The sequence below is a fragment of the Amphiura filiformis genome, chromosome 11, assembly GCF_039555335.1.
Source record: "Amphiura filiformis chromosome 11, Afil_fr2py, whole genome shotgun sequence".
NCBI lineage: Eukaryota > Metazoa > Echinodermata > Ophiuroidea > Amphilepidida > Amphiuridae > Amphiura > Amphiura filiformis.
In genome coordinates, this window is record NC_092638.1 from 577,119 (window position 1) to 604,934 (window position 27,816).

The window sequence follows — 27,816 nt, forward strand, 5'->3', positions numbered from 1 at the left end:
CGACAACTAGGAGTGTACCTACCTTAGCTTTGCAACCTTGGTCAGCATTTCCACATTTAATGATCAGACGACCAATCATATTCTTCACAATTGGCAGTGCCGGCTTCAGGACTCCCTGAGGCGTTTACGACAACTAGGAGTGTACCTTCCTTAGCTTTGCAACCTTGGTCAGCATTTTCACATTTAATGATCAGACGACTAATCATATTCTTCACTATAGGCACGAGTGCCGCTTCAGTTTGGACTCCTGAGGCGTTTATTTACAACTAGGAGTGTACCTACCTTAGCTTTGCAACCTTGGTCAGCATTTTCACATTTAATGATGAGACGACTAATCATATTCTTCACTATAGGCAGTGCCGGCTTCAGTTTGGACTCCCTGAGGCGCTTACGACAACTAGGAGTGTACCTACCTTAGCTTTGCAACCTTGGTCAGCATTTTCACATTTAATGATCAGACGACTAATCATATTCTTCACTATAGGCACGAGTGCCGGCTTCAGTTTGGACTCCCTGAGGCGTTTACGACAACTAGGAGTGTACCTACCTTAGCTTTGCAACCTTGGTCAGCATTTTCACATTTAATGATCAGACGACTAATCATATTCTTCACAATTGGCAGTGCCGGCTTCAGTTTGGACTCCCTGAGGCGTTTACGACAACTAGGAGTGTACCTACCTTAGCTTTGCAACCTTGGTCAGCATTTTCACATTTAATGATGAGACGACTAATCATATTCTTCACTATAGGCAGTGCCGGCTTCAGTTTGGACTCCTGAGGCGCCATTTACAACTAGGAGTGTACCTACCTTAGCTTTGCAACCTTGGTCAGCATTTTCACATTTAATGATCAGACGACTAATCATATTCTTCACTATAGGCAGTGCCGGCTTCAGTTTGGACTCCCTGAGGCGTTTACGACAACTAGGACAAGAATTGTGGTTATTGAGCCATGTCTCAATGCAAATCTGCAAGCAAAAAATACCATAGTTGTTAAGGTTGGTCTTAACCCTGAAATTATGGAAACTTTTAGGCCTCATAGCTTCTAAATTGTTGGCCTAAAGTATATACTAGAATTACGTGGTTCATAATTAAGGTGGCCCCCACAAAACTATACACCACATGAGGCCACCATAAACTATCACCGTACCAAGTTTATCGGTGATTGTGTTAAAGCTGCAGAGTGGATTAATGACAATGTAGGCTAAATATGCAAATGAGCTCATTAATATTCATAAATATGCACATAACACGACACAAAAGTATACAGCACATGAGGCCACCATAGACTATCTCCGTAGCAAGTTTGAAGTTAATCGGTGGTTGCATTTAAGCTGCAGAGTGGATTAACGACCATGTAGGCAAAATATGCTAATGAGCTCATTAATATTCATAAATATGCAAATAATGGGACACAAAAGTATACAGCACATGAGGCAACCATATACTATCACCGTACCAAGTTTGAAATTGATCGGTGATTGTGTTTGTGCTGCAGAGTGGATTAATGACAATGTAGGCAACATATATGCTAATGAGCTCATTAATATTCATAAATATGCAAATAATGCAACACAAAACTATACAGCACATGAGGCCACCATACCCTATCTCCGTACCAAGTTCTTAACTCCTAATAACCCTGAAAACATAATAATGAAGTTGATCGGTGATAGCGTTTAAGCTGGAGAGTGGATTAATGAATTTGCTTCCGCCCGGCCAAACAAACAAACAAAGATACAAAGAAAGAAACAAACAGTGGAACAAACAACCATCTGGATGATAACATAAGCCCCACATATATGTGGGGGCCAAAAAGTATACATATTTCGAATGGCAAAGACTTGACGAATCCATCTGTGGTCAAATTTGGGCAAAATGCTCTGATTTAGTGAAATCCCCACAAACCCTGTTTTTTACCCAAATTTAAATAATTCTTCAGTAAAAAAAAATTTCTTCATAATTTTTAAAAAGTAGATTTAAATACCTAAGGCCAGTTTTTTAATTTTTAAAATTTTGACCAACTTTATTTTCACCCAAAATGGTCAATTCTCAATTTTTGCAAAAAAAAAAAAATCAAAGTTGCTAAGTTAACCCTAACCGCCTAAGGGCTTTTTGGCGACGGAAAGGGAAAGAAGGAAAGAATAAAGAGAGAAAAGAAAGAAAGAAGTTGTTTGCTCTGGGTGGGATTCGAACCTGGGAACCCTCGCATGCCAAGCACTCGGTCAGCGACACCTTGCCACAAGTCTTGGGTTTTGCTGGCCAGCGAAACCGTGCCTATATCACTTAGGGCGATTGAGTCATCACACCACGTGGGATGCACATACGAACAGCGCATATATCAAGTAGTATTTTGTAGTATACAGGAGGGTTAGGGTTAAGGAAGCCTATACTGAGTTTCGATAGTGGTAACCTAACCCTAACCGCCTAAGGGCTTTTTAGCGACGGAAGGAAAGAAGGAAAGAATAAAGAGAGAAAAGAAAGAAAGAAGTTGTTTGCTCTGGGTGGGATTCGAACCCGGGAACCCTCGCATGCCAAGCACTCGGTCGGCGACACCTTGCCACGGGTCTCGTGCCTATATATCAATTAGGTCGATTGCGTCATCACACCACGTGGGATGCACGCACGAACAGCACATATATCAAGTAGTATTTTGTAGTATACAGGAGGGTTAGGGTTAAGCCACCTTAACTAAATCCTGAGTCTCAAAGCTTGTGAGAATTTGAAAAATTTCTATTGGAAACTGTTATCCGGAAATTGCAAGCAGCCGCGGCCGATCGTCTCACTTCGTGACTTTGCCGGAGAAAGGTCATCTCAGGTCATTGCAAGTCTTGTATGGTTGACGATGGCGATCGTAACTTGATCACTTTTAATCAGAATTTGAACATGTTAATTCTACCTTCAAATGAATCTTGGAAGATAAATCCTACCATGCTACACAGAAAAGATTAGCCCAGCCTACAAATTACAAAACATGTTGTATTATTGAAGTTGTATTATTGAAGTTGTATGCCGGGCTTACTATCGCCAGTCTACACACACTCTGCACCGCGCTGCAATCACTGAACATGCTGAAACCTTCTCGGGCCCTTAGGTCTATTCCTTCACTTGTCCACACGAAAAGAGGATTTTCAACCATGATTTCTGATTTATTAATAATATATACCTTAATTTATGCCTCTTTTAACAATGTTTAAAATATTTTTTACTCTGAACGAAAGTTTTACGTCGATCATCAGCTCAGCTCCAAAAACACACAGCTGATGAAATGGTAAACAAAACAGAACACACGTTGCGATCACATGACCGTGTCAATTTCCAGTTTCTCTCCTGTAAGCACAGTCTGTCGGAACGATGTCAGTTTACATAGGCGTTATCCGGATAATTTCTCTGCTATTATCCTACTAAAAGTAGGATAAATTCCCCGGAAAACTCTCGCCGCTATTATCCGGAGAATAGCGGAGAAGGTCAGTTTCTATTGGGCACAGTTAATCTCTTAGCCGGTTATTTTCCAGATAATGGCCCCAATAGAAACACGCTAAATGACAACAGACCAGATCTCAGACCAGATCCAGATCTGGCCTACTCTGACTGCACTCACCTTACAGAAGACATGTTGACATGGACTCTCCATTGGATTATCTAGCACACAATGACAGATACAACATATCAGATCCGGGTCTGGCCTACTTTCAAACCGCTCCACATCATAAAGAGACATTGTGCTGTTTGATTGATGACTTGTGTCAATACGGATTATAGCTGATCACTGGGGAAAGAAAGGAAATGAAAACGGATGTTAATACTTTCCACAAGCTGAGACATGTCCCAGGGGGGTACTCTGTACAAATGCCCATATGGGGACGTGGGTAGCATTTTCGGCCTTTTGGTATATCAATAACCCCTTTTTCTAAGCCAATTTTGGTATAGGGATGGGTCTTTTTTCAATTTTTTTCGGAAAATATCCCAATTTTGCCAAAGATTTTGACAATTTGGGTAAAATTTGGCTGAAAATTTTGACTTTTGGTATATCGTTGGGTCCAATGATCTTTACAAATTGGTATATTTATGGGTCCACTTTCAAATTCTCAGCGGCACACCTCTACCAAAACCAAACTTGAGTAACCCCTCCGGGAGATATGTCAGGCAGACGCTTGATGTTTGCCTAACTTCATAGGCTTCAGACTAGGTTTGGCATGGGCGGTGTCGTTAAATCTTGGTTTAGTACGTCTTCATAACCGCACCGTAAAGGTCAAGAACACATTTTCCAAAGAGCATTTGCTTATGTACTCACTTCCTCAGGGCTCTATAATAGCGCCCCACTTGGTGACATCATTCGTGCATATGATGTTTCTTTTCATGCTTACGCGGATGACATCCAACTTTTTGCTGAATTCAATCCTAAGATCGTAGGGGACTGTGAATGTGTTCTTGATAACTTAACATCAAGTGTTGCTAGAATAAATGAATGGACGGTGGACAATATGCTCCAACTAAATCAAGACAAAACAGAATTCATTGTTTTTGGCTCCTGATTGGTCAGAAATGGCTGTTCCAAGTTACGTCCTGCATTTTAATTCCAAAATTAACCTTTGATTTTAACCAAATTTGTAGATTCATGCAAAATTTTCACACTCAGCGCACATAAATTACTGCAACAGTATTCCATATACCCTTTATGGATACCATATTGTGGAAAGAGATCAGGGTGAGTGATATTGTGATGTACATGTATGTCAGATGAAAACGACAGTAAGCCGAATATACAGCCTAGAAAGATCTGAATACCTTCGCAGCAGTTAGTGCTAATTTGTTGTCATCATATTGTTATGTTTTGCCAGGTGTTTTGACACCATTGTTATTTTGTATTTTGAACTTATGCTACAATGCTTACTTAGCTGCATTGTGTACTGCCAAGAACTTATTTTCTCAGTGATCGTATCTTAACATGCATTTTAGGATATTAAAGATAAAGACTAAAGTATGAATTTTGTTTAGGCCACCTACCGTACATTACATGTCTTTATAACGTGTCGAAAATCCATGAAACCTTACTTCTTATTGAGCGCTTACATCTCGGGGTCAAAAAGTTTTGCATGTCTATGAAGGGGGGTCAAACAATCTTCAGGTTCTCTCGAGGGGGGTCCAAAAGTTTTGACTCCAAAATTTTCAGTGCCCAGTCCCCCACCAAAATATTTATGAACACTCTCAAATGCTACTACATCATTATCATACATCATTACACGCTTGAATCCAGAATCAGTAAATATTCAGTGGCCTGACTGCGGCAAAATCTAATAGACTGTATTTCAATGCAAACTTAAATAGGGCAGCATCAATAACGAAAATGTCATACCGATAAATAAAATGACACATCTGTTTTGCCCGGCTTTATAAGTTTGCGCTGCGTATGACTACGATGTTTTATTTATGTATGAAAGGTAAATTCAAATTTGTCATCAAACTACATAATTTTATATACTGTATCAAATTAAAGCCCTTGAGTAAAGAAAGCCAAAACTGAAAACCGTTTTGTCATAGCACTTTCCGTAGCAAAGTTACATCTTGTCAAATATTGACTTTCATCAAAAAATTTCATCAGCCAACATTAATGCATCAATTAAGAGCCAATCTCCCTTATTATGTACCCATCTGTGATACAAAAAAAAATAGAATTTTCTCTAAAAAATAATTTTGGTACATATTAGCACCAACAACTCACATGTAAAATATGAGCGTGCACAGCGCCCTCGTACAGCTTGAAAAAATTCTTGAAATTTCAGCCTCTCTGAGCCTTACTTGCAAATGGTAAACTTTGGAGGTGCATAACATCGTGCGCCATCATCATCCCAACCTGCATTTTGCATTTTTTTAAAGTACCAAATGGTTATATTACAAAAACCAAGAAAAAAAATTGGGATCTTGATGGCGCACAAAATCAGCAAATCCAATGATTTGATGAAAAGCGCCCTCGTGCAAACTTCAAAGCATCATAACGGGCTGCGCCATCAAGATCCCAAGTCCGAACAAGTTTGAAATTAAAGACCTCCATGGCAAGTTTCATTTTTCAGCAAAAATTTTTTGGGATTTCGTTGGCGCACAGAGTTAACAGAGGTCAAAGGTCAAAAGTTCCTATTTTCGCACATTTTTGCACGCCTGTATTATTGCGCGCAAACGTCACCTGACTCTCCTAATAGGATTTCATCAAAGAAGAGGTAATTCTCTGCAAGAACTGAAAAAATTAGCTTGGGATCTCTTGATCTTCATATTTTTCTGATTTTTTGAAAATGGACTTAGCCTCATTTTGGAGGTCAATTTGACCTCTTTTTTCCCACTCGCTGCACAATGTGGGCTTTTTACTGCATCACAAAAAGATGCGCCAACAAGATCCCAATTTTATTTTTCATCGTATAGCTTCTTTGGCGACCAGTAGATAAAACACAAGCAACAGCTAATTGGGATCATGTGGGCGCACTAATATAAAAGAGGTCAAAGGTCAAGCTTTGTGCCAAAGTGATGCATATTTGCCTATGTGCAGCACGAAAGTGGAACTTTGACCCGCCATAAAAATGTGCGCCAACAAGATCCCATCTTACTTTTTGGATGATTGGATAAAGGGGCTTATGTATAACTGATAACAAGTAAAAAAAAAAAGTGGGATCATGTGGGCGCACTAATTCAATAGAGGTCAAAGTTCATACTTTGTGCCGAATTTTTTTTTCAATGGGGATCACCAGACATGTCTCATAGAAACTTGTGTGAGTGCATTTCAGATGATGCTGATTCCATCATGGTAGTTGGTGAGAGTAAAAAAAAAATTTTGTCAAAATACTTAGTCATATTTTGCAAAATTTGAGTGAAAGGTTGCTGAATTCGCAACTTTAGGCTAAAAATCGCTTTAATTTTGTATGAAGTATGAACTTTGACCTCTAATGAATTAGTGCGCCCACATGATCCCACTTTTTTTTTACTTGTTATCAGTTATACATAAGCCCCTTTAGGTCCAATCATCCAAAAAGTAAGATGGGATCTTGTTGGCGCACATTTTTATTGCGGGTCAAAGTTCTACTTTTGTGCTGCACATAGGCAAAGTAATGCCAATTCGGCACAAAGTATGAACTTTGACCTCTATTGAATTAGTGCGCCCACATGATCCCACTTTTTTTTACTTGTTATCAGTTATACATAAGCCCCTTTATCCAATCATCCAAAAAGTAAGATGGGATCTTGTTGGCGCATTTTTTATTATGGTCAAAGTTCCACTTTCGTGCTGCACATAGGCAAATATGCATCACTTTGGCACAAAGCGTGACCTTTGACCTCTTTTATATTAGTGCCCCACATGATCCCAATTAGCTGTTGCTTGTTTTTTGTCTACTGGTCGCCAAAGAAGCTAGACGATGAAAAATAAAATTGGGATCTTGTTGGCGATCTTTTGTGATGCAGTAAAAAGCCCACATTGTGCAGCGAGTGGGAAAAAGAGGTCAAATTGACCTCCAAAATGAGGCTAAGTCCATTTTCAAAAAATCAGAAAAATATGAAGATCAAGAGATCCCAAGCTAATTTTTTCAGTTCTTGCAGAGAATTACCTCTTCTTTGATGAAATCCTATTCGGAGAGTCAGGTGACGTTGGCGCCGCAAATAATACAGGCGTGCAAAAATGTGCTAAAATAGGAAATTTTGACCTTTGACCTCTGTTAACTCTGTGCGCCAACGAAATCCCAAAAAATTTTTGCTGAAAAATGAAACTTGCCATGGAGGTCTTTAATTTCAAACTTGTTCGGACTTGGGATCTTGATGGCGCAGCCCGTTATGATGCTTTGAAGTTTGCACGAGGGCGCTTTTCATCAAATCATTGGATTTGCTGATTTTGTGCGCCATCAAGATCCCAATTTTTTTTCTTGATTTTTGTAATGTAACCATTTGGTACTTTAAAAAAATGCAAAATGCAGGTTGGGATGATGATGGCGCACGATGTTATGCACCTCCAAAGTTTACCATTTGCAAGTAAGGCTCAGAGAGGCTGAAATTTCAAGAATTTTTTCAAGCTGAACGAGGCGCTGTGCACGCTCATATTTTACATGTGAGTTGTTGGTGCTAATATGTACCAAAATTATTTTTTAGAGAAAATTCTATTTTTTTGTATCACAACCCCCCTGATTTGGGTACATAATAAGGGAGACTGGCTCTTAAAAAACAAAACAGCATACATGTAGCATAGTCTCATGATAGTGCAGCTTTTTTATGTGGAACTGTTATCACAATCCCTCTCATATATATTTGGGTCTTGAAAGTGAAGTATAGACAACATATTTATGTAGGTTTCCTTGACAAATCTTTTCTTTTAAATTTCTATGTAAATATGTATTGTGTTTGGGCCCGATTTAGGCCAATTTGGCTGACTAGCAAATGTGTTAGTTTGCCTTTCATACCTATTTTGGTGACCATTTCCTTTAGACCACCCTCGCTATATAGGGACTTTAATATTACTTTTGCATCAAGGTTTACCTTTGCCTCAAGGTTAAACAGTTGCCAAACACTTTGGAGTCAAGGTTTAATGTATTTGAAGGAGGACAGGGCTTCGATAAATGAGGGAAATTATGGGGTAAAAAGCAAGGTTAAAACAACTTTTTGAAAAGAAGTGAAAACGGTTTTCTGCTAGAAAGTTTTTGTCTAAAAAACAATTCAAAAATAATCGGAAATGCAAAAAACATACCTTCGTAAAATCAGCATCACTTCCGTATAAGTGGAAAATGGCAAAGAATTTGTGAAATGAGGGAAAAACATTGATTTTGGAACAAAATAAAGCTTGTTCGATGAAATAAAAGGTATGTTTGTAAAGCTAAAAACTAGGTATGCCAGGTGAATTCAAATTTGCCATTAAACTGCATCATTTTACATATCAAATTAAAGCCCTTGAGTAAAGAAAGCCAAAACTGAAAACATTTTTGTCATAGTACTTTCCGTAACAAAGTTACATCTTGTCAAAGATTGACTTTCATCAAAAAGATTCTGCTAGCAAAATTCCCCAAAACAGCATTTAGGGGTGTTTCTAGATCTTAGTCTCATGGCGATAGCAGCTTTTTTTAATGGAACAGCTATCAAAATCCCTCTAAAATTCCATGTGCGACTTGATCATCACCATAAAAAATTATATATTTGGGTCAAAGTATAGAAAACATATTTATGTAGGTTTCCTTCACCGACCTGTTTTTTGAAAAAAATTCAAATTTCTATGTAAATATGCATTGTGTTTGGGTCCCGGTCTAGGCGAATTTCGCTGACTAGCAAATGTGTTAACTAAGGTTTGCCTGGGATACCTATAAAAACATGTTTACCTTGATGCCAGGGTTCGATTTAGAAAATAAAATTTACATGCACAACTTTGATTTATTCCTCAAAATGGACTGAATAACACACAATTTTGCATGCACAGGCAAAATTCTACATGCACAGAGCCAAAATTACATGCATTTGTGCATGTAAAACCCCTCTAAATCGAACCCTGCTTGATGCAAAAGTTTATTTTAATAGATTGGTAATTTTGACCTAATATAGCTTGGGACGGGTGGTTTAAATGAAAAGATCGCCCCTATTTTCTGATTTTATTACTAGCAATCGACCTGAAACACATTCATGCATTTTTTGATTTCATGATTTGCATTAATTAGTTTGATCAAGCATTAAAGTGCTTTCTACTTTTGTTTATTAATGAACGCAGACACTTGTTGATGTTGAAGAAATTAGACAAAATAATGCACGCTGCTGATGTTGATGCGTCTAATGCACGAGCCCGAAGGGGGAGTGCATTAGACGCATGAACATCAGCGCAAGTGCATTATTTTGTCTAATTTCTCGAGCAACAAGTAATACAAGTTCATTAACCTATTTCATACACAAGAAGAAAAAACATGTGATATTTGCTGTTTTTATAACAAAATTATCACTAAAAATATTGGAAAATAGAACCAAATATAAATGCATCAACCCGCCCAAAAATGAATCGAGCCTCACGAGATGCTTGAACGCTAGCGAAAAACACACTGCGCGTAGTACGCTGGAGTGCAATTAGACACAATCAATGCATGGTTTGGATTTTTCTAACATGTCTAACGCTTGCTCTAATTGGTTCTCGCTATCTAAGAGTGTATGAAACTGGGGCGTTCAAGCATGCTCTACCAGTTTTTCAATGCAAAGTGCTTCTGCCTTATTAGTAAAGTAAACACGGTTACTAATACTATGGCCAGAGTTCTAGGGCTCATTGCCAGGCAAAAACTTGTCTCAAGTGACAAGCTACAGAATTCGGCAACTTTGGACAGGATAAATATTTTACAGAATAATACAGCACAGATAACATGATTATGTAATATTATCAAACATCTGATAAGCTTCTCCCTTCCTAAAAATGACACAACACACATTTCTACGTCTTAAAATCTTAGATACACTTTTATCCTTACATTTAAGTGGTGAATTTAGACACCCAATCTTCAGACATTTCCTTGATTTTCTTGTCCAATCGAGACGACATTTTCTTCAAGGTCGAGTGTTCCTATTCTTATTTTGGCTTAAAATTATTTTTATTTTTATCGTTTTAGTTTATCATCAAAACCTGATATCACCTGATATCACCTGATATGCCGCTTTATATGTATGACTTTTACTGTGTTGTGTGTTAAAAAGAAAAGGGATGGATTTTGTGTATTGTATGTTTTACTGTGGGAAAATCCCTTTGGTTTTTAATGAAATTGTAAACAAAAACATTTGACACAGAGGCAGAGGGCGTCCTAACAAAACAGCTGACCTGTCTTTTGAGTTGGAAAGCTGAAGCTGGGAAGTAGAAGGGTAATTCCCAGGGAAGTTCCTATGCTGAGAAGTGCATGAAAGGTATCACAATATTGTAAGCATCTTAGATTTAATGTTTATGTAACTTTGTAAGGGCATTTTGAAGCAAAAAATATAAATAAATAATAAAAACCCACAGCCAGTTTCGTAAGCTTACCCCCCTGGGCTTACCCCTGTCATGCTGGTGGAAGCTTACTTGATTCATGCTGGTTTCATACTACCCTGCTGCTGAGCGGCGTGGCGCACGCGCATTGCAGACAAATGGACACAATAAAGGCTTGTCATTGGTTGAAACGCCCTGCCGCTTGCCGCAGCGGCAAGCAGCAGGAAAGCATGACGGGCGCTAGCCTTAACATGAACAGGCGGCGAATGGCATGATCTACAATCAAGGAAAAAAGTCTTGGAACGCTTATGCGTGAATAACGGAAAACTGTCACCCCTCTCCCCGTGCAATGTTGAGAAATGCCAATGTCTTCAGCGGTTCCCCAATGTGTTCCAACATTGCTTGATGGGGAGAGGGAAGGGTAAATCATTGTTGTAGATGTCATGTTTCTTCCCAAACATAATATAGGTAATTTCCATGAACATAAGAAATTCTGCACGGAATTTCGACAGAGTGTGCCAAGCGTTCCAAGGACTTTTTTCCTTGATTGTCTCTACCGAATGCTAAATATTTCATCTAAATTTCGTTTTTGTCTCATAACTCAAAAACGGAATGTCGTATGAGCTTCAAATTTCACACGATTTGAGAGCGGATTATATACTTTGCAATCATAATAAAATTGTTGATAACGAATTTGGTTTATTTAGGGAGTGGTCACCCAAAACACCCCATATGCTAAATTACACACGCTTCATAATTATGGCTCTAAACTGCTCTAAAATGTCGTTTTTGTCCATAACTCAAAAACAGAATGTTGTATGAGCTTCATATTGCACACGATTTGAGAGGGGATTATATGCTTTGCAATCATAATAAAATTGTTGATAAAGAATTTGGTTTATTTAGAGAGTGGTCACTGAAAACACCCCATATGCTAAATTACACACTTTTCATAATTATGGCTCTAAACTGCTCTAAAATGTCGATTTTGTCCATAACTCAAAAACAGAATGTTGTATGAGCTTCATATTGCACACGATTAGAGAGTAGATAATATCCTTTTGAATCATAATAAAATTGTTGATAAAAATGTTGAGTTATTTAGGAGTTGTCACTGACAACACCTCCTATGCTAAATGACACAAGTTTTGTAATTATGGCCCTCTTCTGTATGATACTGAGTCAATTTTCGCTTTTGTCTCATAACTCAAAGACACTACAAATGCATTTTTCGTACAATATCATAATGTTTTGCAGCATGTTTTCCAAAATCTTTTTTGAATGTTATTAAAACGTTATGTACCATTAACCTGTAAAATGTTTGTTTTCTCTCAAACTTGTGTTTGCTTAGTATAGTCACATCCGAGCGAATCAGAAAGATTATTATGATGTAACAATTTGAAACAACTCATTTCTGAATATTATTTATAACAAAATACGCTTTGCGATGAGAAAAAAAAGAAAGAAAAAGAAGCAACAATTTAATACACTTAAAGAAAAATATAGACCACCATTGGGACTCGAACCATGCACATCAGTCAATAGCCAAAAGGTTAACAGTCGGAGGACTAATCCGCTACATTTTGAATTGAAATAAATATATAAGTTTTTTCTTTTAATTCAAAATGGTAAAGTGTTAACAAATTCCATATATGAAATCAATGTTTATTCAGTTTGCATAAAACATTCTCAATTGGTATAGCAAAAACCAACGTTACGCTTTTGAGATGCGCATCTCAAAAACATAAAATATCGATTTTATACCATTTTGTCATTATGGTAAACTGATACACTTTGCCATTTCTACTATAAAGTTTACACTTTCCATACCTGACTACTAATAAAAGAACACAACTTGTTACTTCGATTGTAAATGGCAGCGTATGAAGCGGATTAGTCCTCAGACTGATAACCTTTTGACTATTGACCGATGTGGTTCGAGTCTCATTGGTGGTCTTTTTAAAAGTATATTCAATTGTTGTTTTTTTTTTCTTTTCTTTTTTTTCTCATCGCAAAAGCGTATTTTAATATAAATAATATTCAGAAATGAGTTGTTTATATCGTATTTATTTCAATTCAAATTGGTAAACTTAACTGTTAACAAATTTAATATATGAAACAAATGTTTCATTCCTTTTGCAATAAAACATTTTCAATTGGTATAGCAAATGTAAACGAACGTGACGCTTCGTGAGATGTGGCCTAAAAACATAAAATTTCGATTTTGGACCATTTTGTCATTATGGTAAACTGATACATTTTGAGGTTTCTACTATAGGGTGCTTGCATGGAAGATCACAAAGTTCAAACCATCCTAAAGACACGCTCCAGAGGACATGCAAATGCACGGAGTACAATACCAATCACCTGTTTAACTGGTTTTGATCAAAGTAATTCTTTGTACTCCATGCATTAGCATATCTTATGGAGCGTGTCTGGAGGATGATTTGAACTCATGACCTTTCGTTCGTGCAAGCACTCTATACAACTTTACACTTTCCCGATACCTGACTACTATAAAAGAACAAAACTTGTTACTTGATTGCGAAATGGCAGCGTGGCGTGGCGGATTAGTCCTCAGACTGATAACCTTTTGACTATTGACCGATGTGAATGGTTCGAGTCCCAGTGGTGGTCTTTTTTTAAAATGTATATTCAATTGTGGGTTTTTTCGTGTTTTTCTCATCGCAAAAGCGTGTCTTAATAGAAATAATATTCAGAAATGAGTTGTTTCAAATTGTTACATCATCTTTGTGATTCGCTCGGATATGCCTATACTCAGCATACACAAGTTTTCCAGAAAACATTTATATATGCCTATACTCAGCAAACACAAGTTTTAGACAAAACATTTACATGTTGGGTTATATCATAAAGGGTACAAAATGTTTGAAGTTTTAATAACATTGAAAATATTTTGGAAACATGCTGCAAAACATTGTGATATTGTAAAAAATGTATTTGTAGTGTTTTTGAGTTACGAGACAAAAAACGAAATTTGACTACAGTAGAGGGCATTATTACTAAACTTGTGTAATTTAGCATATGAGGTGTTTTCAGTGACCACTCCCTGAATAACCCAACATTTTTATCAACAATTTTATTATGATTCAAAAGGATATTATCTACTCTCAAATCTGGTGCAATATGAAACCAATACAACATTCTGTTTTTGAGTTATGGACAAAAAACGACATTTTAGAGCATTTTAGAGCCATGATTATTAACGTGAGTAATTTAGCATAGGGGGTGTTTCCAATGACCACTCCCTAAATAAACCAAATTCTTTAGCAACAATTTTATTATGATTACAAAGCATATAATCCACTCTCAAATCGTGTGCAATTTGAAGCTCATACGACATTCCGTTTTTGAGTTATGAGACAAAAACGCAATTTAGATGAAATATTTTGCATTCGGTAGAGACAATCAAGGAAAAAGTCTTGGAACGCTTATGTGTGAATAACGGAAAACTGTCACCCCTCTCCCCGTGCAATGTTGAGAAATGCCAATGTCTTCAGCGGTTCCCCAATGTGTTCCAACATTGCTTGATGGGGAGAGGGGAAGAGTAAATCATTGTTGTAGATGTCATGTTTCTTCCCAAACATAATATAGGTAATTTCCATGAACATAAGAAATTCTGCACGGAATTTCGACAGAGTGTGCCAAGCGTTCCAAGGACTTTTTTCCTTGATTGTAGGTATGCTAGGTGAATTCAAATTTGCCATCAAACTGCATCATTTTATATATCAAATTAAAGCCCTTGAGTGAACAAAGCCAAAACTGAAAACCTTTTTTTCAGAGCACTTTCCTTAGCAAAGTTACATCTTGTCAAAGGTTGACTTTCATCAAAAAGATTCAGCTAGCAAAATTCCCCAAAACGGCATTTCGGGGGTGTTTCTAGATCTTAGTCTCATTATGATACTAGTTTTTTAATGGAACTGCTATCAAAATCCTCTAAAATTCCATGTGCGATTGTCTTATCACCATAAAAATCATATATTTGGGTCAAGTGAAGTATAGAAAACATATTTATGTAGGTTTCCTTCTTCGCCAGTTGTTTTAAATTTCAATGTAAATATGCATTGACATTGTCGGCGAATTTGGCTGACTAGCAAATGTGTTAACTAAGGTTTGCCTGGGATACCTACATGATCGAGCCGGCAACTTGTGAAACCGCCCGGCCGTAGGGCCTATGGCATTTTCCATATACTCGGTTAGTTTTGTGGGGTTCATTATCGAACCCCAACGGTTTTTAGCATGTATTTATATTACTTATTAACATAGGCCTATTTGTTTGTGATATTTCAAGCGTTTTAAAATTTCAAAATAATCCCATTCAATTACACGGTTGACGATGAAAATGTACTGAATTTAGAGAATGCAATGCGACCACCACCTGTTGATTAAGGTGGAACTACACCCCTTGATAAATTTGTGACTATTTTTGCCTTTTTCTCAAAAAATAATAACACACTGTTAAAACAAAAGTTATGTATATTATAGGGGCAAGGAATCCAGTTACTTACACTGGAATTTCAGTGACTTGAGACAAGCGGTACGTTATAATATTCTCTTGGTCGGGCTGACGTCACAAAGGGGGAATAACGGTGTGCGCATGTGCAGTTCCCCTTTCTCGAGCTGGTTGCTATGCGCGCTTGTGCAAAGGGGACGAAGGGGACAATGTTCCCGGATGTCCGACCTAGTGAATGATATAAGAAAAGAGGTACCACTAGAATGTACCTCTAACATAATTATACAATGAACCACTTGTCTTGTTTTGTTACCAGTGTGTAATTATTTTTTGAGAAAAATGCAAAATTAGTCACAAAATTTATCAGGGGGTGTAGTACCACCTTAAGTTAATTTGTTATGTCTTCCGTGGTCTGCCGGGGTGTGTGCGTATCACGTACATGCATGAGCGTAAATACAGATGTGATAAACAGTCACGCTGATTGGCTGATCAACGGTCTTGATAACAAGACGGTTGACCCATTGGCCATCGGTGCCTAGGGATAATTATTATAGACCTCGCCACTAATTCTATGTGATTATAGCTGATCACCAGCACGTCGGTATATCCAGACCACAGAAGAAATAAAAATTTACTGTAGTTGTGGCAACTTGTATTTGATGAATGTATATATTACAAATACAATGCTAATAATTTCAAATGAATGAACACAGTACTGGTAGGACTACATGTATCTGTGCCATTTTAGACGGGTGCGCGTAATTACATGCATCCTACAGTAACAGTACATCTCCAGCTGGGGTGTTAAACCTGTGTTAAACATTCATCATGCTGTTCATTCAATTGAAATTCTGACTGCAGAACTAGTGAGAAACATATCCCACCATTGTCAACTTGGCATCCTTATCTGGCTGTCTACTCACAATGGTGCTAATTTTCCTCATTCTCAAAATGCAGTACACACAAATTTATGGGACTGCAAAAGAAACTTTCCTCACAGTGACTATTAGTCAGCAGGGGTCACGTTCTTGCGCATCCTGGGACCCCTTTTTGTTTTAACTACAGTACACGCTTTGTGAGCAAGGTCATTAGATAACAATAGCCGAGTAAACAAAGGTCACCAACGGTGTTCTGTGCAATCGCTGCAATGACAGTAGTACAGTAATGACAGTACTACACGTGTCTACCAACATTACAGGAAGTGAAAGTTTAGGTTAAAAGTCGGAAAAAAACTACCAAAAGTCTGCCCACATGTATAGTATCAAACTGTTTATTTTAAATTGTTCATTTGATAAATAAAACCTCAATGGTTACCAGAAAAGCCTTAAGTTTTCTCAGAGCAATAGGATGAAAATTGTCATGTTTAGAGGTAAAATTGATGCAAACAAAGCATTTATCAGTGGGTGTGTAAACTGTGTATTTATAGGAGTACGGTAAGCTTCCAGTACGCACAAAATTCTCTTATTGACAAGTTACAGTATGGATCGGTTTGGACCCCTTTGAAAGGGCATTTCATGATCCATGGATAGCCTCATCCCCCACTTTTCTCAAAAAAGTTGAGATTTTTATACCACTGGAAACCTCTGGCTACATAATGTTGATGTACAAAATATTTCTTGCAGATTAATTCGTTTAGCAAAGATATCGTCAAATTTGAATTACGTTCTGGTATACCAGAACGAAATTACAACAGTGGCATATGGAGCAGTGTAATACGCATAATCATGCATAATTGCATGCAAAATTGGAATCAACTGAAATTTTGGGAATAAGCTTTTTTCGTGGATATCTATTGAAAAATGTCATAAAAAGAGAATGCTAGGATCACAAAATACTCCTTTAAATTACAAGTTGAAATTGACCAACAGGTCTGATCAAAACTGCATGGACCCCATAAATTTTACGATGCACGGAAGCTGAAATTCTGTAATCCTTTGTTGAGTTGCTCATAATAAAATTTTGTCATTGTCGATACAAAAAAGGAACCAATTATTTCACAGAAAACCCAAGAAATCTTCCGAATAGAGTGTTCCAAAATTATGAAAATAACTGATCAATACAATAAAAATGCAATAACATCGATCTTGACAAGTTACCGTCCATAAAGAATTTCATCTGATCAAGACCAATCAAAACTTATGTTTTCTGGACGTTCCATCAACCATCTACTCCTAGTTTATGCATGCATAGTAATACAAAATGATATATATTCTATCAAACGGTGTGAGAAAGCTAAGATCTAGATTCCTGCACGCAATTCCTGCCGGTGCCCGGTCAAAGGTCACATATGTACAGGTCATTGACGGGGGCAGTTTGTGTTTGCTACATGAGATCGCTTTACAGCAAAATGTGCGTGGACTTTAATTCGTTAAATCGAACTACGCACCAACTTCCATATATCGTCCAACCACATGAGACTTGGGAGCTTACAGAAAACTTACCAAACAATAAAGAAGTTTTGAACGGACATTGTGTGGGCAAGTTATTTTGTGGACTCTAAATCAGTATTTGACCATTTTCAAAGTTCAAGACTTTGGACCCCTTAAAATTCTCATTGGACCATCGATATAGAATAAAAACTAGATAACTAAAGGACCAATCACAGGACGAGCTAGCTGGCGGAATGGCGACTATTATGCTAATTAGGAGATTGTTGTTTATGTCCGTGACGTCATTTCTTGCCAAAAATTTTTGTGCCGAAAAATGACGAACAATTTTAGTTTTCTTTCCATTACTGTTATATTGTGAAAAACCATATAACTGTGGAGTTAGTCCAATATGTTAGGAAAATATTCAAACCGATGTCGAGGACCCCATGTTGACACTGGCTAAATAAGCTGTATTTTCACTCGTAAGGGTGCCAGTCACTGTTGCAATTTCGTAATTTTATTTTTCACAGACGAAATGAGAAAATTTGACCTTTTGAGGTCATTTAGTAGAACTGTTTACCAGTCGTTTTGATTTTCGTAACAACAGTTCGCCCTTTGAAAAGTGAACTTCGACGTACGTGGTGCGAAACTTTCTTGCCACCACTTGCCAAGTTTTCTAACGGTGCTTCCCGAATCTTTTATCGTGTGGTTGGTCAGTGCATGAGCGGTAATGACACACGGCACCAGGGCTTTCGCTTAACCCTTAAATATTTGTTTTGCAGGGCTTAAAGTGTCCAGAAAAAAAAATCAATTTTTGAGCTCATGCTATCCCTGGACTAAAGGTCACAGCAGTGTCTTAGCTAGCCACCCGTCTGCCCGGATTGCTCATGGTTTGACAGATGCTGATTGCTTTATGTCCCTAATTGTAGGTGTTGAGAAAGGCTATTGATCTTTTTAGTAGACCAGATTTGCAAAACAAGGCCATAGGAACACCTGTTTAAACTCTTTGAACCCCCAATGGGCTGTAGAAGTCTGGTAAATGTTTTAAAGGTCAAATTAGGACAGCGGGACAATTTTATATCAAATGAAGGGCAAACCTAGATCTAAATATAGCACTTAAAGCCATATTATAACATTTTCAAACAAAATAGATTAGCATTTCTTTGCCATAAAATGTTAGCTCTTACTGTCAGATATATTCCCTTTTATTTTTGAGCCGAACAACTACGGCAAAGCAAAGAAAATTGGAATTTACTTCCAGCGCACATGTCGCCAATACGTACCACTCCTTCGGTCATGTTATAGTACGACCTTTTGTTGTGTATATCACCGTCCCGCACACCGTGTACGTACTGTGTGTTATGAACATCGTGTATGCGTTCGACTAATAATTCCATCGTAATAATAAAGCACGTATTCCGGCGTTTTATTCAAAATCTCGGATTTTGACAAAACTACAGCACCTAGAGTCTTGATTTTAGCAGGCTATATTGGTTTAATAAAGTACAATTTAATCGTGTAAAAAAATGAATTAAAAAAATTCAGTGAGGGTGTCCTCCTCAGCAAATGTTATAATATGGCTTTAACAGACTTCATGTGGAATATGCCTCATTGTATTGGACCCATACACTAAAACCCACACCAATATAGACTCGAAAAAATGCAAAGCCGGAATGCAGCTAGATTCATTAAAAACAATCATAAACAAACCCCTGGAACAGTCACAAAGCTATTGTCTGATCTTGATTGGCAATCATTGCAGCATGAAAGTTGTAAGCATCCGCGTGAAAGAAAACGCGGATTTAGGGTGGTTTTGAAAAACAAAACAAGGATCTGCGATTAGGGTCTCAAAACCCTCATTTTACTATTTCTGCATTAAAAATACCCAATTAATGGACATTAGTGGTGACATATTTATCAAATTATTCGGCACAAAAGAGTGGTTTCTGAGCAATTTTACCAACCAGATTTTTAAAAAATCGGAGCCAACTTCAACAGCGCCAATTTTAAGCCTACTGATATCACTGTACCGACACACGCAATGTCTATCCTTGTTTAGGGGCAAATTTCTAACCAATGCCTCGCTTAGGGTGTTTTTATAATGTCTATTGTTTAGGGGTAAATTTCAATTCCTTGCTTAGGGTGTTTTTATTGCAGTTAAATCCTTGTTTAGGGTTATTTTGACAAATTTTCGAAATCCTTTCTTAGGGTCATTTTTGAAAGTCAATTCACACGGATGCTTACAACTTTTATATATGAGTGATCCCCGAGCACAGACGCCAAGTTACCAGACTAGTACTGTTATATAAAATCATCAATAAATTGGCGGACATACCCAGTGAGCGGTACCTGGACCCTGCATAATGCATGTTGCCAGAATACCAAAGTAGTTTTACAATTTACTTGTAGACATTTGAAGGCACTTTTGTCTTAATTTGGATGAAAGGGGAATGTAGGCCAGGAGGTCAGGGTATCATGGTAGGTCAGGGGTGTCATGGTGGGTCAAGGGGTATCATGGTGGGTCAAGGGGTGTCAGGGTGGGTGGAAGGGTATCATGATGGGTGAATGGGGAGCTATGGTGAGTCAAAGGGTGTCATGGTTGGACAATTGGTACCATGTTGAGGGCAAGGGTGCCAGGGTGGGTAAAATGGTGTCATAGTGAGTGCAGGTGTGTCAGGGTGAGTCAAAGGTTGTGGCCAAAGGTCATGGTGGGTCAAGGGGTGTCATGATAGGTTAAGTGGTGTCATCCTAGCAAACACAAAATGTTTTAAACAGGTTATATTTGGGGTTTTGGTTGTGGTGAAAACATTTAATTACATTTTTGACACTATCTTTTTTGCTAAATATTTTGTCAACACTTAAACAATATTATGTTAAAATATTTGGCAGTAAGTTTTCAAAAAATGTTTTTGAATGTTATGAAAACATCCCCTTAATACCATAAAAACTCGATAGTTAGCATATGTGCTTACTATCGAAATTGTACCAAAGTCCGGCGCTTTACCAACTGAACTAATGGGGTTGAGACACAAATTTGCAGGTTTGATTGTTCGTATAAATGTTTGTATTGATGATTTGTTCAAAACCCTTTACACTTTTGTGGATGGGACACTTCATGTTTGCATGTTTTAAAAGCACTCGATAGTAAGCACATATGCTAACTATTGAGTTTTTACAGTATGCACTTTATATAACGCAACATTTAAAACTTTTTCTAGCAACCTTTTCTAACCCTTTTGCGAATAATTTTGAAAATGTTTTGTATTTGCTGGGATGGTGGGTCAAGGGATGTCATGGTGGGTAAAGGGGTGTTATGGTGGGTCAAGGGTGTCAGGGTGGGTCAAAGAATGTCAGGTGGATAAAGGGGTGTCATGGTGGGTCAAGGGTGTCAAGGTGAGTCAAGAGGTCATGTTGGGTCAAAGGGTGTCATGTTGGGTCAAAGGGTGTCATGTTGGGTCAATGGGTGTCATGGTGGGTCAGGTGGTGCCACATGTTTTGTCTATTCAGGGGGCCAGTTTTGTGAGAAAAGTGGGTACAATTCTGGTTTACCCTGCACACTGTTTTAGGTACAATTCTGGTTTACCCTGCGCACCCTGTATTTTAGGGTTAGGGTTAAGATTAGGATTATGGTTATATTTAGGCCTGCTAAGAATACACAATTTTGGAGGCCAAAAAACGCACCCCGATTTTCCAAAAAACAATTTTTAATTTTTTTTTCGCGGATTTGGAGAGTCCCTGGACATCAAGTGCTACCATCATTAAAAAAAATTTGGAAAAAAAAATAAAATAAAAAAATAAAAAATTGCGTTTAAAAAAAAATATTTTGCGGATTTAGAGAGTCCCTTGACCTAGAGTGAAGTGCTGCAATCATTAAAAATTACAAGTTTGTATCCAAATGGGATCAATTTGTAACTTGTGTTCACTGCATAGTCTATTGAAGATATAAAAATGCATTGGTTTTGTACACAAGTCTATATCTTAGATAGATTTTGAAGTGAACACAAGTTACAAATTGGTCCCATTTGGATACTAACTTGTAATTTTTTGGTAACTTTTTTCCAATTTTTTTTTTCCAATTATTTTTTAATGATGGTAGCACTTGATGTTAGGTCCAGGGACAGTCTCCAAATCCGCGAAAAAAAATTAGAAATCGGAAATTTTTTAAAATTTTTTTTGTTGAGATTTTTTCAAAAATTGGAGCCAAAATACGCAAATTGCGGCGCAAATAACACAATTGCGTATTCTTAGCAGCCCTAGTTATACTTGTGTGCAGGGTATACCAGAATTATCCCGAAAACTGTCCCCTGGTCAACTAAAATTGAGATGGATCCAGGAGTTCCATTTCAGAGTTTCTGGGGCCAAACGGCACCTGTTTCTCACTTATTTTCACCCTTGTGGGTCAAGGGTGTCAGGGTGGGTCAATGAATGTCAGGGTGGGTCACAAGGTGTCATGGTAGGTCAAGGGGTGTCATGGATGGCAGCCTTTGGTGGGTCTGTTGTTCAAGGTAATCACAATTCAAATCAAAGCAGACTTTCACTATGGACCACAATGGCCTCATCCCAATGCCATAGTTCAATAACCTCAATTAAACAATCATAGAGCATTGGAGTTAAAGAACTGTGCCCTGATAGTTGAGCATGTTGTGGATCCTAGTGTTTGTGAAAGCAGACAAGACTTTGTGGTTTGAGAAACTCCTTGTATTTACTTCCATAAATTAAGGCACATATAACACAACAAGCATAATGATACAACACTACATTACCTGTATCATGTCATTTATAGCTTATGTTTTATTGTTCGTTTTCTTATAACATGTTACAAAGGATAATGAGTAAAATTCAATGTGGAAAATAGATAAGGTACCCAGCAAACACAGGAATGTTTTTAATTATAGGTTAATAAATGCGTATCACTTGTTGGAAGTGAAATTGTACAAAATGATGCACGAGCCCCAAGGGGGAGTGCATCAACATCTCAGTACAAGTGCATTATTTTGTACAATTTCTTGAGCAACAAGGGATACGCATTTATTTAACCTATTTCATACACGACTAAAAAACTAAAAAATCCCGTGATTTTTGCTATTTTTATAACAAAATTATCACTAAAAATATTGGAAAATTCAAGCAAATATAAATGCATCCACCCGCAAGAAAAATGAACGCGTCCGAAAGCACTGCGCGTACAACGTGGAGTGCGCGCCTGTGCAATTATACAGCATTTATGCACGGCTAGTATATAACGTTTGCTCTGATTGGTTCTCACTATCTAGAAGTTCAAATCATCCCCAAATTGGAATTTTCTCTGTATCTCTAAACCATGTGACTTTGGGGATGATTTGAAGTGGCATTTAATTTAGATGAGTACTTTTTACTTCTAGCCATTATGTTAAAAGAGACACATGTAGCAACAGACAAGTGCATCCTTTGATATGGATGTACACAAATATCTTATTTTGTCTTTAATACATGCGCAGCTTTCGGCTTAACCGCTAGCAGGCTATGTTAGCACATCTATTCTACTAAAACACTTTGAAGGTGCAAAAAACAGAATTTGATGATTTTTACAATTTTCCGAATGCACAAATCGCTGAATGGGCCTTTGAGGCTCAAATACTCCTATGGATAAGGCTATACACCAATCCGACTAGGCCATTCCTGCGGTGTCCCCGACGTAAAACTGCGGTGTCCCAAGGTCGGGGTTCCATCAATTACTTGTTAGTGTGCTATACAGAATTGTACACAACAGTAATTTTCAATACACGACCATGAATTGATTGAACAAATTAAATCTCCCGCACTGGTACAATTGTGGTTCCGTCAATAGAGGGCCAGATACAGTAAACGCTTCTCGGATTGGTGTATAGTTTGATCAGCTCGTAATCAGCGGGCCTTTAAGCAGTCACAGATTAATATGTTAATATCAATATATTTTTCTCTCCAGAAGTATCACAAATTATTAATTCAAGCCCCATATACTTCGCCTATACTGAATCTAACAAGCACAACATAGACCAGACTGGTCAACTACGTATTATTCTTAATGTGAGTCTACTTTTTAGCGTAGTGTTAAAAGCCTAACAATGCCCGCTGATTATAAGCTGATCAAACTCTATGGTAAATCTGCCATATTGAAAAGCCATGCATGGAGACCCAAAAGATATTTTGTATTGATTTCTATAATATCAAAATCAATAGAATACAGTGCAGCGTTTATTAAGAGGTTTGTGGCCTGAAATGAACACCATCTTAAAGCCATATTATAACATTTGCTGAGGAGAACGCCCTCAAAAAAATTTTAAATTTAGGTTTTTACACGATTGTAATGTACTTTAGTAAACAAAGATTCTCTGCAAAAATCAAGACTTTAGGTGCTGTAGTTTTGTCAAAATCCGAGATTTTGAATAAACCGCCTGAATCAGCGTTTTATTATTACGATAGAAATATTAGTCGAACGCGTATGAGATGTCAACACAGTACTACGTACACGGCGTGCGGGACACACACATACACGCCAGAGGGTAGTACCATATTACAACCGCCAAGCGTGACATGCATTGGCGCTTAGTTGTAAATTCCGATTTTCTTTGCTTTACCTCACTTGTTCGGCTCAAAATTAAAAGGGGACATATTTGACAGTAAATGCTAATATTTTATTGAAAATTAATACTAATCTATTTTTTAAGAAATGTTATAATATGGCTTTAACTTTGTTTGTTGGGAGATAAATTAGACAAAATAATGCACGCACGCTGATGTTGATGCGTCTAATGCACAAGCCCCAAAGGGGGGAGTGCATTAGACGTCAACATCAGCGCGCGTGCATTATTTTGTCTAATTTATCTCCCAACAAGTATTACACATTCATTAACCTTTTTCATACACAAGAAGATAAAACATGTGATTTCTGTTCTTTTTATAACAAAATTATCACTAAAGATATCGGAAAATAGAAGCAAATATAAATGCATCAACCAGTCAAAAAAATGAATCAAGCACTGCGCGTAGTACACGGAGTGCACATTATACACAATCAATGCATGTTTTGGACTTTTCTAACGCTTGGTTCTCACTAAGAGTGTATGAATAATATATAAAATACAAATTCTTGAGACAAATTTAAAAAAGACTATACAATAAAAACTATAAATAATCAGAAATTACATAAACACTGATTTGCATTTACATGCATATACTTTTCTAGATAATGCAGGTCAAAAAACTGCAGATTATTTTGTGTGATTTGTGTGCATGTAACTAACTGTAGTTTTGCCAGAACTTCCATATAATGTATATAATGATGATGGTATCAAAGGTCGCATTGTAAGGTCAAAGGTCATTTGAGGTCAATGTACAAATGTCAGAATCACATTTTGACCACTGGGTATAATTTGGGAACCCTGAGTCATATAATAGTGTTGTCAAAGGTCATAATGTTGACATCTACAAAGGTCATTAAAAGATTAGGTTGTAAAATCTTCACAGTCACAATAAAATAATCACAAGCATTCCTGGGTTTGAGGACAGATTTTGCATATACAGTACCGGGGAGGGGGGGGGGGGTCATGTGTGGCTGGGATTCCAAAAATATACAAAATTTGACTCATTTTTACCACCTTAACTTTTAGAGTAAAATACAAATTCTTGAGACAAATTAAAAAAAAAGACAATACAATAAAAAAATAATTGAATCAAGAATTACATAACCATTGATTTGCATTTAACATTTAAGAAAATACACTTCTGGCCTAAGTAGGGCAAAATAAGGAACCTCCAGATTATTTTGTGTGATTTGTGTGCATATGTAGTTTTGCCAGAACCTTCATATAATGGATGGGACCCTTGACCTGAGGTCAATGTAAAATTTAAGGTCAGAATCACATATTGACTACTGGGTTTAATTTGGGAGCCTTGAGTCATAATAGTGTTGTCAAAGGTCATAATGTTGACACTTATATATATAATACAAAGGTCATTAAAGGATTAGGTTGTGAAATCGTCACAGTCACAATAAAATAATCACAAGCTAGGCCCGGGGGGGTCACTCCCATTGTGGCCTGTACACCATCCGCGATAATGAAAACGCGTAAAAAGGGTAGTTTTTCGTGGGTAGGCACGATACGCGCGTATCGCGTTTAGGGTGTCAAAAACATGAAAAATTGGAAAAAGGGTAGCAAAATTGCAATTTCTAAATACGCCGGAAATGAAATTTAGGGTATGAAATTTGATGTTAGGAATGAAATCCCTGTTTAGGGTGTCGTTTTAGCCAAGGGTTAAATCCTTGTTTAGGGTGCTTTTCAAAAGTTGATTATCGCGGATAGTGTACAGGCCACAATGGGAGTGACTTCGGGAAGCTAGGACAACATTTCTTGGGGTTTGAGGACAGATTTGCGTATACAATACTGGGGGAGGCGGGCAGGGCGGTTATTTGTGGCTAGGATTACAAAAATATACAAAATTTATCTTATTTTTTATTATTTCTGTAAAAATTATTGTAAATTTGCCCAATCCTGGAATTCTTTTGCATATTTTGCTGATAAACAATGAAAAAACTGCACTTTTAATGGATAGCTTTCAAGAGAAATTATATCGGATACAGTGCCCTGCAGACTCCGGAATTCTGACCACATGTATCTCTGTTTAATCGCTTTTGATGGGAAGTCGACAAAATTGCACCAATTTCTATTTCAAATGAACCAAATAATTGTGAACTTTGAAATCTTGAGTTATTTTGTGATCGCATGCTGTTGCTGCTGTTTTACTTGTGAAGATTTTTTTCACAGGGTAAAAAAATCAAAATGATGATTTAAAAATTTGTAATAACAAAAATATATTAGAAAATTTTGATGCATTTTTTATGCTGCTTCCAATTGTAGAGGATGAAAATTTTACAATTATGAAATTTTTGAATTTTTAAAACAAATTTGAAACTTTTGTTGTCTGCAGACGATGCACGCATGGAGAGAGGTAATGGGTTAATTTTTGTAGCCTTTTTGTATGTTAATTTATTGATCTACAGGCCCGTAACCAGGATTTATTTGGGGGAGGGGGGGGCTGATTTTAGAAAAGTGGACAGGGGTGGATTTTGATAAAGTTGTCCTTTTTGTAAAATTTTGACCTTTTTTGACCAAAAAGGCATCATGATAAAAACCTCTATTTTTTTTGCTCGCCACGCATGCAAATGGGGACTTTTGGGGTTAAAAGGGACTTTTTGGCCTTAAGGGATGGGAGGGGGGTTTTCTGCCCTTTCACTTTCAACCCCCTCCCCTAGTCACAGGCATGGGGACCTTATAAAAATTCATCTGAAAAATCAATTCCATTCCAATGTTTTATCAGTCAGACTTTTGAAGATATACTTTCTTGGACTATAAGCATTAAAAAGAAATGCAAGTGTTTTGACTTAGCGGCGTTGCATCTCAATTTGTTGCCTTGCATTTCTAGCATCCTTCCTGTTCTGCCAATAATCTGATACTGCCCCATAAATTACATACAAAATGGATTTATTGATTTAATTGATAGGCAGTATGAGGCCTATTATCCATGCATACATTTTGGGGGATATCTCTATAACCTCACACTGTGCAAGAATGCATGTGACACACAGAGGCACCCAACAACAGCCGTCAGTAAACACCAGTGCAAACATTTTTCTGGCCATGCGTATTGCTTCATCGCGGTTTTGAGTTCGTCCCGCCCCTTCTGCCGTTTTTCTTGCGGTTAAAAATATTTCTACATAACAAGCTGTAACTACTATAAAACAAAACAGGTTAACTCCAATAAATATGACGATGGAAAAAATTGGGGCAACTTGGCTTCCGGTAATTTCGGCAGTGGTTAGAGTGATATTTGATTGGTGCTGTTCTTGATATACGGCAATATCTGTTGTAAGAAATAAGGTAACTGCTCCCTTCTCTGTTTCAAACGTTTCTCCAGTATCAATCTTTTGTGTATAAAAAACAGTACTATTTATAGATATGGAACTATTCGTCAAAGTGGTAGTATGTTGACTAACTACTGGGATGCCAA

General features: G+C 37.4%; 1 protein-coding gene and 1 long non-coding RNA gene across 3 annotated transcripts in view; one reads left to right on the top strand and one right to left on the bottom strand.

Annotated features, from left to right (window-relative positions):
- Positions 1 to 812: 812 nt before the first annotated feature.
- LOC140163888 (uncharacterized) lies at positions 813 to 10,604 on the bottom strand. The gene is made up of 3 exons (XR_011860423.1): positions 10,460 to 10,604; positions 3,601 to 3,768; positions 813 to 967 (listed from the first exon to the last, which is right to left on the bottom strand). It is a non-coding gene; the product is annotated as an uncharacterized lncRNA (long non-coding RNA).
- Positions 10,605 to 10,781: 177 nt separating this feature from the next.
- The window catches only part of LOC140164194 (spermatogenesis-associated protein 20-like), a 115,093-nt gene continuing 98,058 nt past the window's right edge, over positions 10,782 to 27,816 (top strand). The window contains exon 1 of one of the 2 annotated variants that reach the window (XM_072187438.1): positions 10,782 to 10,899. The gene's annotated coding sequence lies outside the window, so the exon portion shown is untranslated. The remainder of the gene's footprint in view (positions 10,900 to 27,816) is intronic. The other variant, XM_072187439.1, reaches the window with a different exon arrangement.